We start from the raw sequence: 14,365 nt of genomic DNA, 5'->3' as shown, positions 1-14,365 counted from the left end.
TTTTGAGCTAATTACAGTATATGGTAATAGATAGCAAGCAGTCTAGTTTCATTCTTTTGCTTTCCAGTTTTTCCAGTACCATTTTTTTAAGAGGCTTTCTTTTCTCCATTGTATGTTTTTGATTCCTTTGTCAAAAATTATCTGCCCATATATATGTGGGTTCATTTCTGGGTTTTCAATTCTATTTCATTGGTCTCTGTGTCTATTTTTCTGCTAATACCATGCTTTTTAAAAATTATTATTGTTGCTCTGTAGTACAAGCTGCAGTCAGGGAGTGTGATACCTCCAGCATTGTTCTTTTTCCTCAGTAGTGCTTTGGCTATTCGAGGCCTTGTGATTCCATACAAATCTGATAATTTTTTTGTTCTATTTCTTTAAGAAGTGCCACTGGGATTTTCATGGGGATTGCATTAAATCAGTATATTGCCTTGGGTAATATAGCCATTTTAACTATGTTGATTCTTCCAATCCATGAACATGGAATAGCTTTCCATTTCTTTGTGTCTTCTTTAATTTTTTTAAATAATGTCTTTTAGTTTTCAGTGTATAGGTCCTTCACATTCTTTGTTAAGTTTATTCCTAGGTATTTTATTCTTTTTGTTGCAATTGTAAAAAGGAATTGTTTCTTTCATTTCATTTTCTGAAATTTCATTGCTAGTATATAGGAACACAATGGATTTTTGTACATTAATTTTGTATCCTGCAACTTTATTGTACTGATTTATTGCTTCTAATAGTTTTTTTTTTGGTGGAGTCTTTAGGGTTTTCTATACAAAGCATGATGTCATCTGCAAAGAGTGACAATTTGACTTCTTCATTCCCAATTTGGATGCTTTTCCTTTTACTTTTTTCTCTGGGCTGATTGCTCTGGCTGGGACTTCCAATACTATGTTGAATAACAGTGGTGAGATGGGGCATCCCTGGCTTGTACCTGATTGTAGAAGAAAAACCTTCCAGTTTTTCACCATTGTATGGTATTAGCTGTGGTTTTGCCATATATGGCTTTTATTATGTTGAGGTACTTTCCTTTTATGCTCATTTCATTAAGTGTTTTGATCATACATGGATGTTGTATTTTGTCAAGTGCTTTTTCTGCATATACTGATATGATCATATGCTTTTTATTCTTTATTTTGTTTACATGGTGTATCACATGGATATGATAGATTGGTGTATGAAGATCTGACAATTAACGTTAAGTGAACTTGCCCATGCACTTACATTGGCAACACTGTACAGACAGCTCGGTAAGGTTTCATAACCTTGGTATATCAGTGTCTCACAGCTGTGTTCGTGTCAACATGTGGCGGTGTCTTGTTGAGTGGTGTTCATTATTGCTGTTGTGCATTTCTGTGCACTGTCTGGAGAGTTTCTGAGCTTAAATTAAAGCAACAAACAAACATTCAATTTCTTGTTAAACTTGGCAAGAGTGGAGGTGAAATCAGGGACATATCAGTCCAAGTTTATGGGGATAATGCCATAAAGAAAATGGCAGTGTACAAATGGATTAAACATTTTTCTGAGGAGAGAGCGTGTCACTGATGAAGAGAGGTCAGGGAGGCTAGTGACGAGTAGAACTGATGAAAACATTGCAAAAATTTGTCGAATTGTGCATCAAAATCTTTGGCTGACTGTGAGAAGCATAGCTGACCAAGTAAACATCAATAGAGAAACAGGATAATCTTAACTGAAAATCTTGGCATGAGAAAGTGTGTGCAAAAATGGTTCCAAAGGAGCTCACCAATGAACAAAAGCAAAGGATAGTCAAAGTTTGACAAGACCTTTTGGAGACACAAGACAATGTTTTGGGCTGTGTTATCACTGGTGTTGAAACATGGGTGTACCAATATGACCCTGAAACAAAGCGTTAAAAGTGCACAATATAAGTCAGATAATTCTCCACAATGAAAAAGTTATGTCATTCCAAATCAAGAATCAAAATGATGTTGCTAGCCTTTTTTGATATTAGAGTGATTAGTCACTTATACCAGTTGGACAAACAGTTAATGAATTTTACTATTTGGAGGTGCTGAAAAGGCTGCATGAAAAACTTAGACGAAAATGACTTGAACTCTTTGTCAACAATTCATGACTCTTGTATCACGACAATGCACCAGCTCAGATGGCACTGTTTGTGAGGGAGGTTTTAGCCAGGAAACAAAAAACTGTATTGGAACACCCTCCCCACTCACCTGATCTGGCTCCCAGTCACTTCTTTCTTTACCCGAAGATAAAAGGAAATATTGAAAGGAAGACATTTTGATGACATTCAGAAAATCAAGGGTAATATGATGACAACTCTGATGGCCATTCCAGAAAGAATTCCAAAATTGCTTTGAAGGGTAGACTAGGCACTAGTGTCAGCACATAGCTTCCCAAGGGGAGCACTTTGACGGTGACAGTAATGATATTCAGCAATGAGGTATGTACCACTTTTTTTAGGATGAGTTCACTAACTTAACATATGTTGAACCATCCTTGTGCCCCTGGAATGAACCCCACTTGGTCGTGATGTATAATCTTTTAAATATATTGCTGTATTCAATTTGCTAGTATTTTGTTTAGGATTTCTGCATCTGTATTCATGAGAGAGATTGGTCTGTAGTTTTCTTTTTTTTTTGAGTTATCCTTACCAGGTTTGGGTTTCAGGGTAATGTTGGCCTGAAAAATTGAGTTACAAAGTATTGTCTCTTCTTCAATTTTTTGGAAGAGTTTGAGGAGGACAGGTATTAAATAATCTTTGAATGTTTGCTAGATTTCACTAGTGAAGTCATCTGGTCCTGGAGTTTTACTTTTGGGGAGGTTTTGGATGTTTGTTTCAATTTCCTTACTGTTGATCTGTCTATTTAGATTTTCCAATTCTTTGTGATTCAGTCTAGGAAGCTTATATATATTTTTAAGAACTTGTCCATTTCTTTTAGGTTATTGAATTTGGTGGCAGATCTTCATATGCCAATCATATCAATGTGATACACCATGTAAACAAATCGGACAAAGGGGGTCAAATATACGGTGTTGTAAGGAGACTAGACTTCAAGTGGTGAGTGCACAAGAGAGTATACAGATGTTGTATTATAAAGTTGTGCTCCTGGAGTTTATGTTATTAACCAATGTTATCCCAATAAATTTAATAAAAATGGAGACTGTTTATCCCTGAATTTATATGATTCTAGCAATACAAAATCATCCCCATCTAAATGTTATTACTCTGCTAGGTGATGTTGTTCAGCTTGCTGACCTAAGGATACGTCCTATTCTTTGAAGCTCAACTTATCACTAGTGACTCATCGCAAAGCAGAATATTTGACCAAGTAGAACCAGGAAAAGGTCCTCACCTCCTTTTATATGTGGGTATATAAAGTTACCCTGTTACTGACAATGTTCATGAAAGTCAAATAAGAAATATATTTTATAAAAATCCTACAATTACATGGGGACTTAAGTGCTATGTGCTCCTCATATAAAGTTATTATTGGGTATTAAACTAGGTATTTAAAAGATATTAAAAGCACCAGGTTTCTTTCTAGGATGAACTATTTCAGAGATTTCGAAAAGCCAGTTTATGAGGAAATTTCTTCTTTATAAAATAATTTCTACTAATACATGTAGAAAAGGTGGCTGATTTAAAATTTATTTATCTTGCAAGCCCTAATGTTAGAAATGATTCAGAGAATAATTAGCAATGAATGGACTATGAAAGGAAAGGTTGATGAAAAACTTTCAGTGGAGAGAGACATTATATGCTTCCTGATGTGATACAGTATGAAGGAACAGCCTCATGTCTGAAGTATCTCTCTCTGTCAACCCTCCCCTAACACCAAAATCAAAGCTTAACCTGAATCTAATAAGTATTTTAAGCTAAATTCTAATTTACCGAAAATTTAGAGGTTAGAGAAATAAGTTAACTAGGCAAGCCAACAGCAAAGTCCAGCATGGTAAATATTCTATGCCATAGTTTACCCAGTTTCTCTAATTGGTCATGAACAGGAAGGAAAGATGACGAGAAGAAGGGAAGGAGGGTGGCTATGGGTGTGAGAGGGAGGAGGAAAGGATAATGGTGGAGGGGAAGAAAAGACATTTAATTATAGAACAGTCCTAATAACCAAATGCTGTATGAATCTTGTTTGGATGCTAAATAAACCTAATGTAAAATGACATTTTGAATCAAAAGCAAGGGAAAATGAAAAGAGAGATAATATCAGGTGACAAAGAAGTATTTTGTTAAATGTGATAAGGTACTATGCTTATATAAGAAAAATATCTTTTTTTTTAATAGAGATGAATATTAAAAGATGAAGTCTAGGATATGCTTTAAAATGCTTGAGAAAAAAAGGAGGAAGTAGATGAAGTAAATGTGGCAAATTTTTGCTAATTCTTAAATTTGGGCCATAGATGCAGGGAGTTCATTACATGAGTCTCTCTTCTTTTGTGTATATTTGAAATTTTTCACAATAAGCTTTTAAAAATCAGGCCCCTGGAACATGATCTATTAATCCAAATATATTCTAGTATAAATAAAAATAGAATTATCTACTACCCTATTACATACCTAACATTCACAACCCAGACAAAAGATGCAAAAGATATGACTCATTGCCCTGTGACTGGCACAGATGTGACCACATTCTAAAATTCATTTAAAAATTAAGTTTGACTTTTGTACACATTGTTACTGTGTTTATGTATATTTGTAGAGAAAAAAATTTGTAAATTTTAATCCAACAGTAACTTAGGAAACAAAATTTCATAAAAATAATTTATACCCTCCCCAAATAAACTAACAAATGAAAGGTATGACAGTTTGTATAGCACAGTGAACCAATGCAAAGGAAATTATTTTGTTATCTTCTTGCCTCCTTCATATTCAATAAACTCATGCTGCCTCCTGATTTTAATGGCACATATTACTTGGGTCTGCATTTTCAAAAATTGTCCCATGATTCAAATGACTCCGTCTTTAACCAACTGATACTTCCTTCTCTGAATAAGACTGATTAGTCTCAGCCAAATAATAGGAGGTAGTATGCTACAGCCTCACTGTGCTAAATATAAAACAGCATGAAGTTTTATACTTAGTAGGTTCAGGTAGTCCAATGAATGACAGATGAAAGTTTATCATCTACAGATGTATTTGGATTTATATTCTCCTCTTAAAAATTTAAATGAACTTTTAATAGGTAAAGTATATATGGCATATACACATTTAAACCTGAAAGACTTCCTTACATATTCCATCACCTGTACCTCCACCAAAGAGCAGTCAACACTTATTCCTTTCTTTATAAAAAGTATTCTACAGCATAAGATCGAACTGTCTACTTGTTATCTTATTTTCACAGAAATTTCAGAGGTTATTTTTGCTGGCTCTTGACTTCACTTTTACTGTATTAATGATTGCTTAATGATGTATTAAGATGTTTCTTCCATATGATACCACAGTATGGAAATCCTAAAAAATAACTTTTCTCTATGTCAAATTTTATTATAAATTTCAGTCTTCCTTCATATGGTTGCATGCTAATATTGCCTCCAAATAATTCATAAATTTAAAATATTATCCTTGTTTAAAAATGCTTGCATTCATGCCCTTGTAACATTTTAACATTCAAAATGTAGCAGCTCACAATACAGGTGTTCTTAAATCTTCTATTGAGCCTATAAATGGCATCTATTATTTTAACTCTGATTTTTTTATATGAAAAATTATTCTAATTATGACTGAAGTAGCATCTAACAGTTCAATGGGCAGACCAACCAACTACTTATGGTTAGTAGGTCAACACTAATGCAGAGCTGGATAACATAGTGGTGCTTTGATCAGCAGCAACCAGCGACTCCTCTTTAGTAAGAGTAAGTGGTGTTTAACTGATTTAATGAGATCATTTTGTAAAGCAAAGAAGTGTGTGTGTATATGTGTGTGTGTAGGGGGTTATATACATATGTGCGTAAATCATGCATTTTTTTATCTTAAAATACTGTAGTCTACTTTTATGAGTTAGTAAATTAATCTGAGAACTCATGACACTATTTGCAGAACCAGAAGGGCCCTATAGTATTGCAAACAGCAGAGCTGCTAATGACTGCTGTAGCTATTTAAAGTTGGTTTATAAAAAGTTAAACCAAAGGTATAAAAAAATAACTTGGTACCTGTTGAAAATGTTTATTAGAAAAAAATTTTAATCATTTAACAAGGAAATCAGTTGAAATTAAAGGAATTTTCATTTCCCTTGTGAAGTTGAAGAACAGTACATAATTTATGTGGAAATATTTGAGAAATTCTGAAATAGTATATATAAAAATCAATAATGTGTTTCCACGTGAAGGCATCATGTAAAATACTTTGTAGTATAGAATTCTTTGCTTAGTATATTTGGACATTGAAATACTTCATAAATTCTTAACTTATTTCAATTTGGAGCAATAATTTGGGATGGATATATACATATATGTGTGTATACATATATGGGTGCACACACACACGCACATACACACACATATATAATAAGACTAAGATGCTAAGATAGCCTCATAATCTTAATAGGTTCATGTATCTAAGATCACTCTGTTTACTAGTGACGGGGCAGAAACAAGATCTCAGATTTTCTGTTGCACATCTAAGTGTTCTTTCCATGGTTCTAGTCTTCCTAGGGCCTAGGTGGAGTGACAGCATAACTCTTTAAGGCTACCATAACATTATTATTAGCAAGTGATATATAGTTAGTAAGTTTTCAATAAGCACTTGTTGATTAATTTTATTGAAAGAAACTGTGGTCATGGAAACCACACTTGTGTATTCAAATAATTTTCTCTTTTAGCATCTTACAATGAAAGAAACAGATGTGTTGCAAATGAAAATAAAGATACTAGGTTATGAAATGCCTATTTCAGATTTAATTCAAATATTTCATCTGAAAACAATTCATTAAAGTTGCACTTATGATGATAATTAAATTGAATTAATCCACAAATATATAAATTCTTTTTATAAATAGACATAAGACATAGGATCCTAGTTCAAAGCAAATGTTAAATTTCACCCTGAAATTGCTTTCCAACAAGAATTACTTAGCAAAAGTCATTTCATTCTTAAAGTATTTTGCTAGAATATCAAACTAAAAGATATAGAAAAAAATCTAGATAAAATTTATTTTTTTACAAATTTAAAAATATTTTCACGAATTATATATAGAAATTAGATAATGTAATATATGACTATATTCAGACAGAGAACAATTTGTTTCCTAATAAGGTAAATAAAATAACTAGCAGTGCTACACATGATTAATTTTATAAATTTAATGTAGACCTGTTATAGATAGGGGTCCTTTGTTGAGGTTTCTGCAGGGAAAAGAATATTTAATTTTGACACAGTCATTTCATTCACAGACTTACTCTAATCTGGTTTGGGTTTATCTTCCATGGGATAAAAAGAAGATCTATGCTATTTCCTTTCTTAAACAGCAAGGATCATTTCCATAATGCCTGAGATAGACTAAATCTTAGGTTAAATGCTCAGATAACCTTGGTTCTGGAGATACAATCTATGGAGGCTGGACTTTGAGTGACTGCTATATTGCTGCTAAGAGGTCCCAAAACTTCGGTGAGAATTTCACTGACATGTTGTTTGGCAGAATAAAGATAACAGCTCCTTGTAGTATAATATAAGTATTTGAAGCATCATTCTGCGTTATTTCAGTTGGCCCAACTCTGTGAATTAGATAGGACACTTCTGATGTGAGGAAGTTATCATGATTGTTACTGTTGTTAATGACAACAATAGCATATAGAGCCCTTTCTATAAGCACTTCCTATGTGGTAGGTACTGTTTTAAACATTTTATGCATCAATAACTTATTTTTCTGTAAGGTATGCACTCTTATTATCCCTATTTTTAAAGATGAGGAAACTGAAGCACAGAGGAGTTATACAACTTTCCTAAGATGGCAAAGCGTTTAAGTGTCAGAGTTAATACTCAAGCCCAGCCAGTATGACTCGAGACCCAACTTAAGCACTACAATTCAGAAATTTTTAAAGTAACACTGCTACACATAATTTTATTAAATTATCTGTGTAATGCATAATATACATGATAGGCATTATGAGTTTGTTCTGCTCATTTTCACATTTCTTGGTACCTCAGAAAGCTGAAGACCTATAGCAATTTCTTGTTTTAAATAAGCCATATGTGTGTGTATGTGTGTGTGTATGTGTGTGTGTGTGTGTGTGTGTGTGTATCAAGCCAAAGCCATATATATATATATGACTTGCGAGTAACTCGGTTTGCGAGTGTTCCATAAGACGAGCAAACATTTATAATACATTTTAACTGGGTAAATGAGTGATGTCTTGCAATATGAGTAGTTTGTTTCTGGAATGAATTATGATCTCAAACCAAGGTATTACCATATATATATATATATATATATATATATATATATATATATGAAGACTATTTCAGTCTCTAGCAGTTTCTACAATCCATTCTCAAAGAATTTGTATCCAATTTTTATGTCAAAATGAATAACCTCATTTCATGAGGAAAGTAAACTGATTAAATGATTAGCATACTATAGAGCAATTCTCAAGGTATCCTTAAGAAAGAACTGCTTTGCTATTATGTCACAAACCCCTATACTTTTTTGTAATTACTTGTTTAATATCTATCTTCCTTGACATGCTTACTATAACCAAGGAGGTCACATCAGTCTTATTCGTGACTATGTCCCCAATTCCTAGTGCAGTGCCTGCTGTACAGCAGGTTGTCAGTAAGAATTTACAGAATTAATGAACAGGGTTTGCTCTTTTCTCTAAGTTTATTTAGTAAAGATCCCACTATAAGTAGTAGCTTAATATTGCTAGTAGAATCTATTTCATATAATAGTAAATTATTTTATACATTTTTATCATTAGAAATATATTAATTTTAAGATGTGCCACAAATTTCCTTCAAATAATCACCAATAACTTCTTCTTTATAAACTTTTGTCAGATTCTTAAAAGGAAGAATCTCTGAAGGAATCTATTTTACTTTTCACATTTAAAAAGGTCTCCTTATATTGAACTGAAAACATTCTTTTACTTCTCACAATTATAAACAATAACTTTTATTAAAATTTTCCTTTCTTAAACTTGAAATTCCACACTACTATTAATCACCATTTCTTCTGACAGTAGTAGCCCCAAAATTCAAAACAGAAGCTATTATATACAACATACACACTCAATCAGATACTTCATTGTTTGCTATACTGAGTTATATAGTTAAAAATTGATGACTGGTAGACCTTTGTTTGCTTAGAAATTTTTCACTCATTTCAGTAAAAGAAATGCTATACATCATCTTCCATCTGTGATGTTTACATATCTATGTGTATTAAATACACAGAGGGTGTCTATACACACACACACACACACACACGTATACACATTTTAAGAAAAAATGTATTAAAATTGTAATACTCAATATATACCAACAACAAAAGATGAATACAAGTCACGTTTGACTTCTGCAATTACAAGAGGTGCTCAAAGTGGTTACCATCAGCGTGATTTTAATACAGTTTTTTTTTTTCTTAAAATGTGTATACATTTTTTTGGCACCCTCTGTATTTATGTGGCTAAATGCCTAAATCTCCACCTGAAATCATGGACCAATGAAAGCTAACAACACAGAACCAAAAAGAGCTGTCAAATAAACAATGCCATGGGCATTACAAGGCATGCTATCCAGCAAGGAAGATTTATTTCCCTTCTTCTGGAAGATATGGGAACAACAGTTTTCTCCTAACATTAACAAGTGTAACTAACTGCCTAGGTATTTGGGCTAAAATCGTCAAATCGGAATACATGAAAGTGATATTGGTGACTTTCTTTTGAGTATAGCCAGAAAAAACTAAATTTAGATACTTACTATAAAAATTAAATTCAACATAATAATTTTCAGGAAAAATTTAACAATGGACTTAATTTGAGATTTTGCCATTTGAAAAAGATTTATATTTAATATTTTAAATGGTTTACATATTTTAGCAGTAAATTAGGGAAAGATCATTTCTATTATAAAAGTAAGCTTTTCTGATTTTAGTTTAATACCAGCTTGTATACTTTGAGTCAGCTTGTTTATACTATCAGCTGAATAGAGAAGAGCTAGTTTTCAATGAGGGTTTTAAAAAATGATGACAGATGTAACATGAAAACAACTGGGGAGGGAGGGTCCTAGAAGAGGGAAAAAGGGGTGAAATATATGGTGATGGAAGGAGAACTGACTCTGGGTGGTGAACACACAATGCAACAGATAAATGATGTATTATAGAAACATATACTTGAAACCTATATAATTTTACTAACCAATGCCATGCCAATAAATTTAATAAAAAATAAGAAAAAAAATTAGTAACTTCATTATTTTTCAAACATCACTAGTATCTCCCCTTTAGATGAGATTCTCCATGTTCTACAGAAAAAGTGTAAACATTTAGGCATTCAAACGCTCAACCATTTTATTTTCAAAATTTTAATATGTATATTGTAGAATAAATTTATTAAATAACTAAGTTTTACATTCTTTTCTTATCAAAGGGATAAAAGTTGATTAAGGAACTCATACTACCACTAAAAAATGTCCGCATGTAACAATTCAATGACATAAAATGAGTGATAAATAAATCCCTGTACTGGCTTGATACTAAAATGGAAAAGAGCTGTTAAGGAGAGGACAGCAGTTACTTTATGGTTGATATCCTTTCATTAACTTAAATTCAGTTGAGGAAATTGGGGTTATTATTCTTTGCATTTAATCCTGAAATGTTACAAAGGACCCTATAAGAATTCTCTCCTGTAAATGAAATTCTCAAATAAGAATGCTACTTTCATGGGCTTTGTTATAAATTCTTAACAAATCTAAGAAAATAGTAGCATAAAAAATTTATTTCTCCATGGTTAGAAGTTAGTCTTTCTGCATTCTTTGTTTAGAAGACACTCATTTAATAGAATTATAAACTTTTTCAAAAAACAAGTTATCAATTCACTTCAAGAAATAAATATGTGGGTTCTATGCTTCATTTACACACCAATGATATTGCTTCTACTCTCATGGCAACTTATATCTTTCTATTTGGTTGTCGGGAAAGTCATGACGCATTTTTGCATTGAAAAACATAGAAAAATACGTCATGACTTTCCCGACGACCCAATACGTAGTATTGGTTCCAGTTGGTAATTTTTCATTCTATGCAATTTTATCTACACTGTAATTAACATCTACACTGTAAGTTCAAGAGCAATTATGAAATATCTGTTTTTAATTATACCATTTTATCCTTAGCACCTAGCTGAATGGATGGCACATAACAGACAATCTATAAAAAAATCAAATTACTAGATAGGTAAATTGAAGGACAGATGTTGCCATCTAGAGTACTGAGTTAACTGTCAATGTTTGAATGCTTACAGGATAACAGATGCTATGCTAGGTACTTGTCAGGTGCTATTCCTGATATATTTGTTATTAAGCTCTAGAAAACAGTTAATAACATGGTCACATTCAATTAACATCACTCAGACATCTCTAACTGAGCAAGAAAAAATTACTCAAACTATCTCAATCTCAAAAATTGTAAGTTTGACGGCAGTCACAATCTATTATTAATATCTGACCTTCACTGCCCAATATCCAGTTATCACAAAGCTACTATATCCTTGGAGACACTAGAATAAGCTCTGATAAACAGAGATTTTAGATTTCAACCTTTATAAGCTACTACTTCTATTCCTGCCCATAGTTAACTAATCACAGATCTGACATGATATCAATGTCCAAATAAAGGGTAAGTAGGATAAAAATATTAAATTTAAGGTCACTTCAAGCATATACAAATGTAACCAAATTTGAATTATTTTCTCAGTGCAAACATGTGTAAGGAAGGGGAAAGCTGTCTGATTTTACCACCAAAATTTGATACTGTGGTATCATATGTATAGTTATTATAAACAGCTATTGCACTTTATTTTGGGTGTATAAACATCTAACCTTGAAAATTTAATATTTTCCACAGAGGTATAGTAGCAATGATACATTTTTAAAGGGCTAATGTTAAACTAAGTGGTATTATTATGATATTATATTTTCTTTGCCCCCTTTATCATTTTATAATGGAAGTAAAAAAATGAAACAGAAATCAACAGATTACTTTATTGCAAAATTTATGACATTTACTCTAAATAAGAAGCATCTATGAAAATAACAGATGAATTCAGTTTGGTATAATTTTTTTCAAAAGCTAAACTTTACTCAAGCAATATTTATAATATGCTAGTTTCAAAAAATAAATAACTACAGTAGAGCTACAAAAACTGAATTTCTTAAACTAGACATGAACTGTATAACTGATTTTCACATTTTAAATGTTTTTATCAACATTAAGCATATAAAATCTCTTATCCATAAGACAATTCTTTGCATTTATTATTACAAATATAAGTCATAGACATATAAATTGAAACACTGCATTAACTATGTCCTGAATTTTAAAAGTTCTAAATTTTTAATTCAAATATAATAAATTGGTATGCTTGACACATACACACACACACATATAAACATTATAATTAAGTGAAAATTCTTACCATTGATTTTCTTTTGATAGTCACTCCATTAGTTTTTCTTGATAGGGCCTTCCTATGTCAAGCAGATAGTAGCCAAATCACAAAATGACATTTGGATGCTCAGGTCTTCACATGGGAGTTTTCGGCCAATTGCCAGTTGAGAATTTAAACTGAAACTAAATTACCCAAACTTTATTAAGTTGTTTCCACACCTACCAACTGATGAGCAATGACTCTGAACTGAAGATAAAGTGAATGACTTTCATTTGCCTCCTTTCAAGCAGTCATAAAATTGTTTAAGAAGAAATGCTAGGACCAACATCTCCCTCTCCCCCAAAAAACCCTCTAAAATTCTAATATCTTCAGAGAAGTTTTAAGTAAACATTGATCGAAGCTTCTAAAAGACGTTCAGTCAATTATTCTGTAACCCAAATTAATACAAGATAAAGATAGTATTTATTCAATGATATATCTATAAATTATAGTCACAAATTTAAATTCTGTCAAATATTGATATAAAAGTAACAGTAATATTTGGAAACGCTTTGAAAGTATCATCTATATTCATAACATATTTATTAAACCATCAACTACTTGTAGTAGTACATACTATAAGAAGTTAAAGGTTGTACTGAAGGTATATCCCCTGCCTGAAAACATTATTCTTTGTATTGAGAAGACAAATTTATAGTTATTAACTTCTAATTATAGTGTAAAAACAACTCAGCCCCTTTTCTGCACCAATTTGGGCTCTTTTTCTCTTATTATTTACAGCTAATCTTTGCAGAACTTGTCAATTACATATGATTGTCGATCATTAGGTGTTATGACTTTTGAGTTTTACAGTCTGTTTTGATGCTTCTCAAAAATTATGTATATTAAATTGTTCCCAAATGTTATTAAGATATACCTTAGAGCCCCAACATCCTTTCTGCCCAGATATAAGCTGGCCCATTTCAATAATTATTTATCCTTGACAATTTAAGTCTTTGACAAATATACAACGGAATAAAGCTAAAATGAAAACATGAAAGGAAAGAAAAACATGTCCTTATGTTCCTAAAGTATCATGTTTACCACTGATTAAGAACTGTTTCTGAATGTCAGCTATAACGGATCCAAAATTAAGTGCACATAACTAGTTACAGAAGACTCAGATTAAAATGCTAAACATGTTATGCATTTAACATATTATCATTTAGCATAAATCCTCAGATATTTTGTGTGCCTGCTCGCTCTCTCATACATACACAGTTCTTGTGTACACATGCATGCACAGCTATCCAACCTATACTGTGAAAGACTTTCCCATATCAATAACTTGATATCAGTTTTATATGAGAGAGAATATAAGGTAAATATCAATTTATGGTTAAAAAGAGAAACTGATTTCAGAACAAAGCCTACAGCTTAACAAAATGTCTTTGGGTTAATCACACTGGCCACAAACAGTTTGATATCCTAGAAACACACTGGCCACAAACAGTTTGATATCCTAAAATTCTATGCAATAATTTTAATCCAAAATCCTTAACAGCAGTAACATTTACAAACTATTCAGAGACTAACAGAGTTATATCCTGGATAATATGAGAAACAAAGGAAAAGTTAAACTCCTCTCTCAAGGAGTTTATAGTCTCAAACTTGACATGGGGTTGCGGGGAGGAGAAAACAGCTCATAAAGACATATGAATGGTTAGAATTCCAAGAAAGAAACAATTACATTGGGGCAGCTTAAATTGCTTTAACAGGTTTGTCAAAT

The 14,365-nt window shown here is 32.1% G+C and overlaps 1 protein-coding gene across 12 annotated transcripts in view; it reads right to left on the bottom strand.

Annotated features, from left to right (window-relative positions):
- ZEB1 (zinc finger E-box binding homeobox 1) overlaps positions 1–14,365 on the bottom strand; it is a 179,090-nt gene that overhangs the window by 119,422 nt on the left and 45,303 nt on the right. For 2 of the 12 annotated variants that reach the window (XM_019661619.1, XM_019661618.1), the window contains exon 2: positions 12,625–12,779. The exons of 9 other annotated variants lie outside the window; for them this stretch is intronic. The gene's annotated coding sequence lies outside the window, so the exon portion shown is untranslated. Of the gene's footprint in view, positions 1–12,624; positions 12,993–14,365 lie in introns of those variants that run through there. One more of the 12 variants, XM_019661614.1, reaches the window with a different exon arrangement.

Source organism: Hipposideros armiger, unplaced genomic scaffold, assembly GCF_001890085.2.
Source record: "Hipposideros armiger isolate ML-2016 unplaced genomic scaffold, ASM189008v1 scaffold_356, whole genome shotgun sequence".
NCBI classification, from domain to species: domain Eukaryota; kingdom Metazoa; phylum Chordata; class Mammalia; order Chiroptera; family Hipposideridae; genus Hipposideros; species Hipposideros armiger.
The sequence above is the reverse complement of the archived record's forward strand: the minus strand, read 5'-3'. Positions and strand labels throughout refer to the sequence as shown.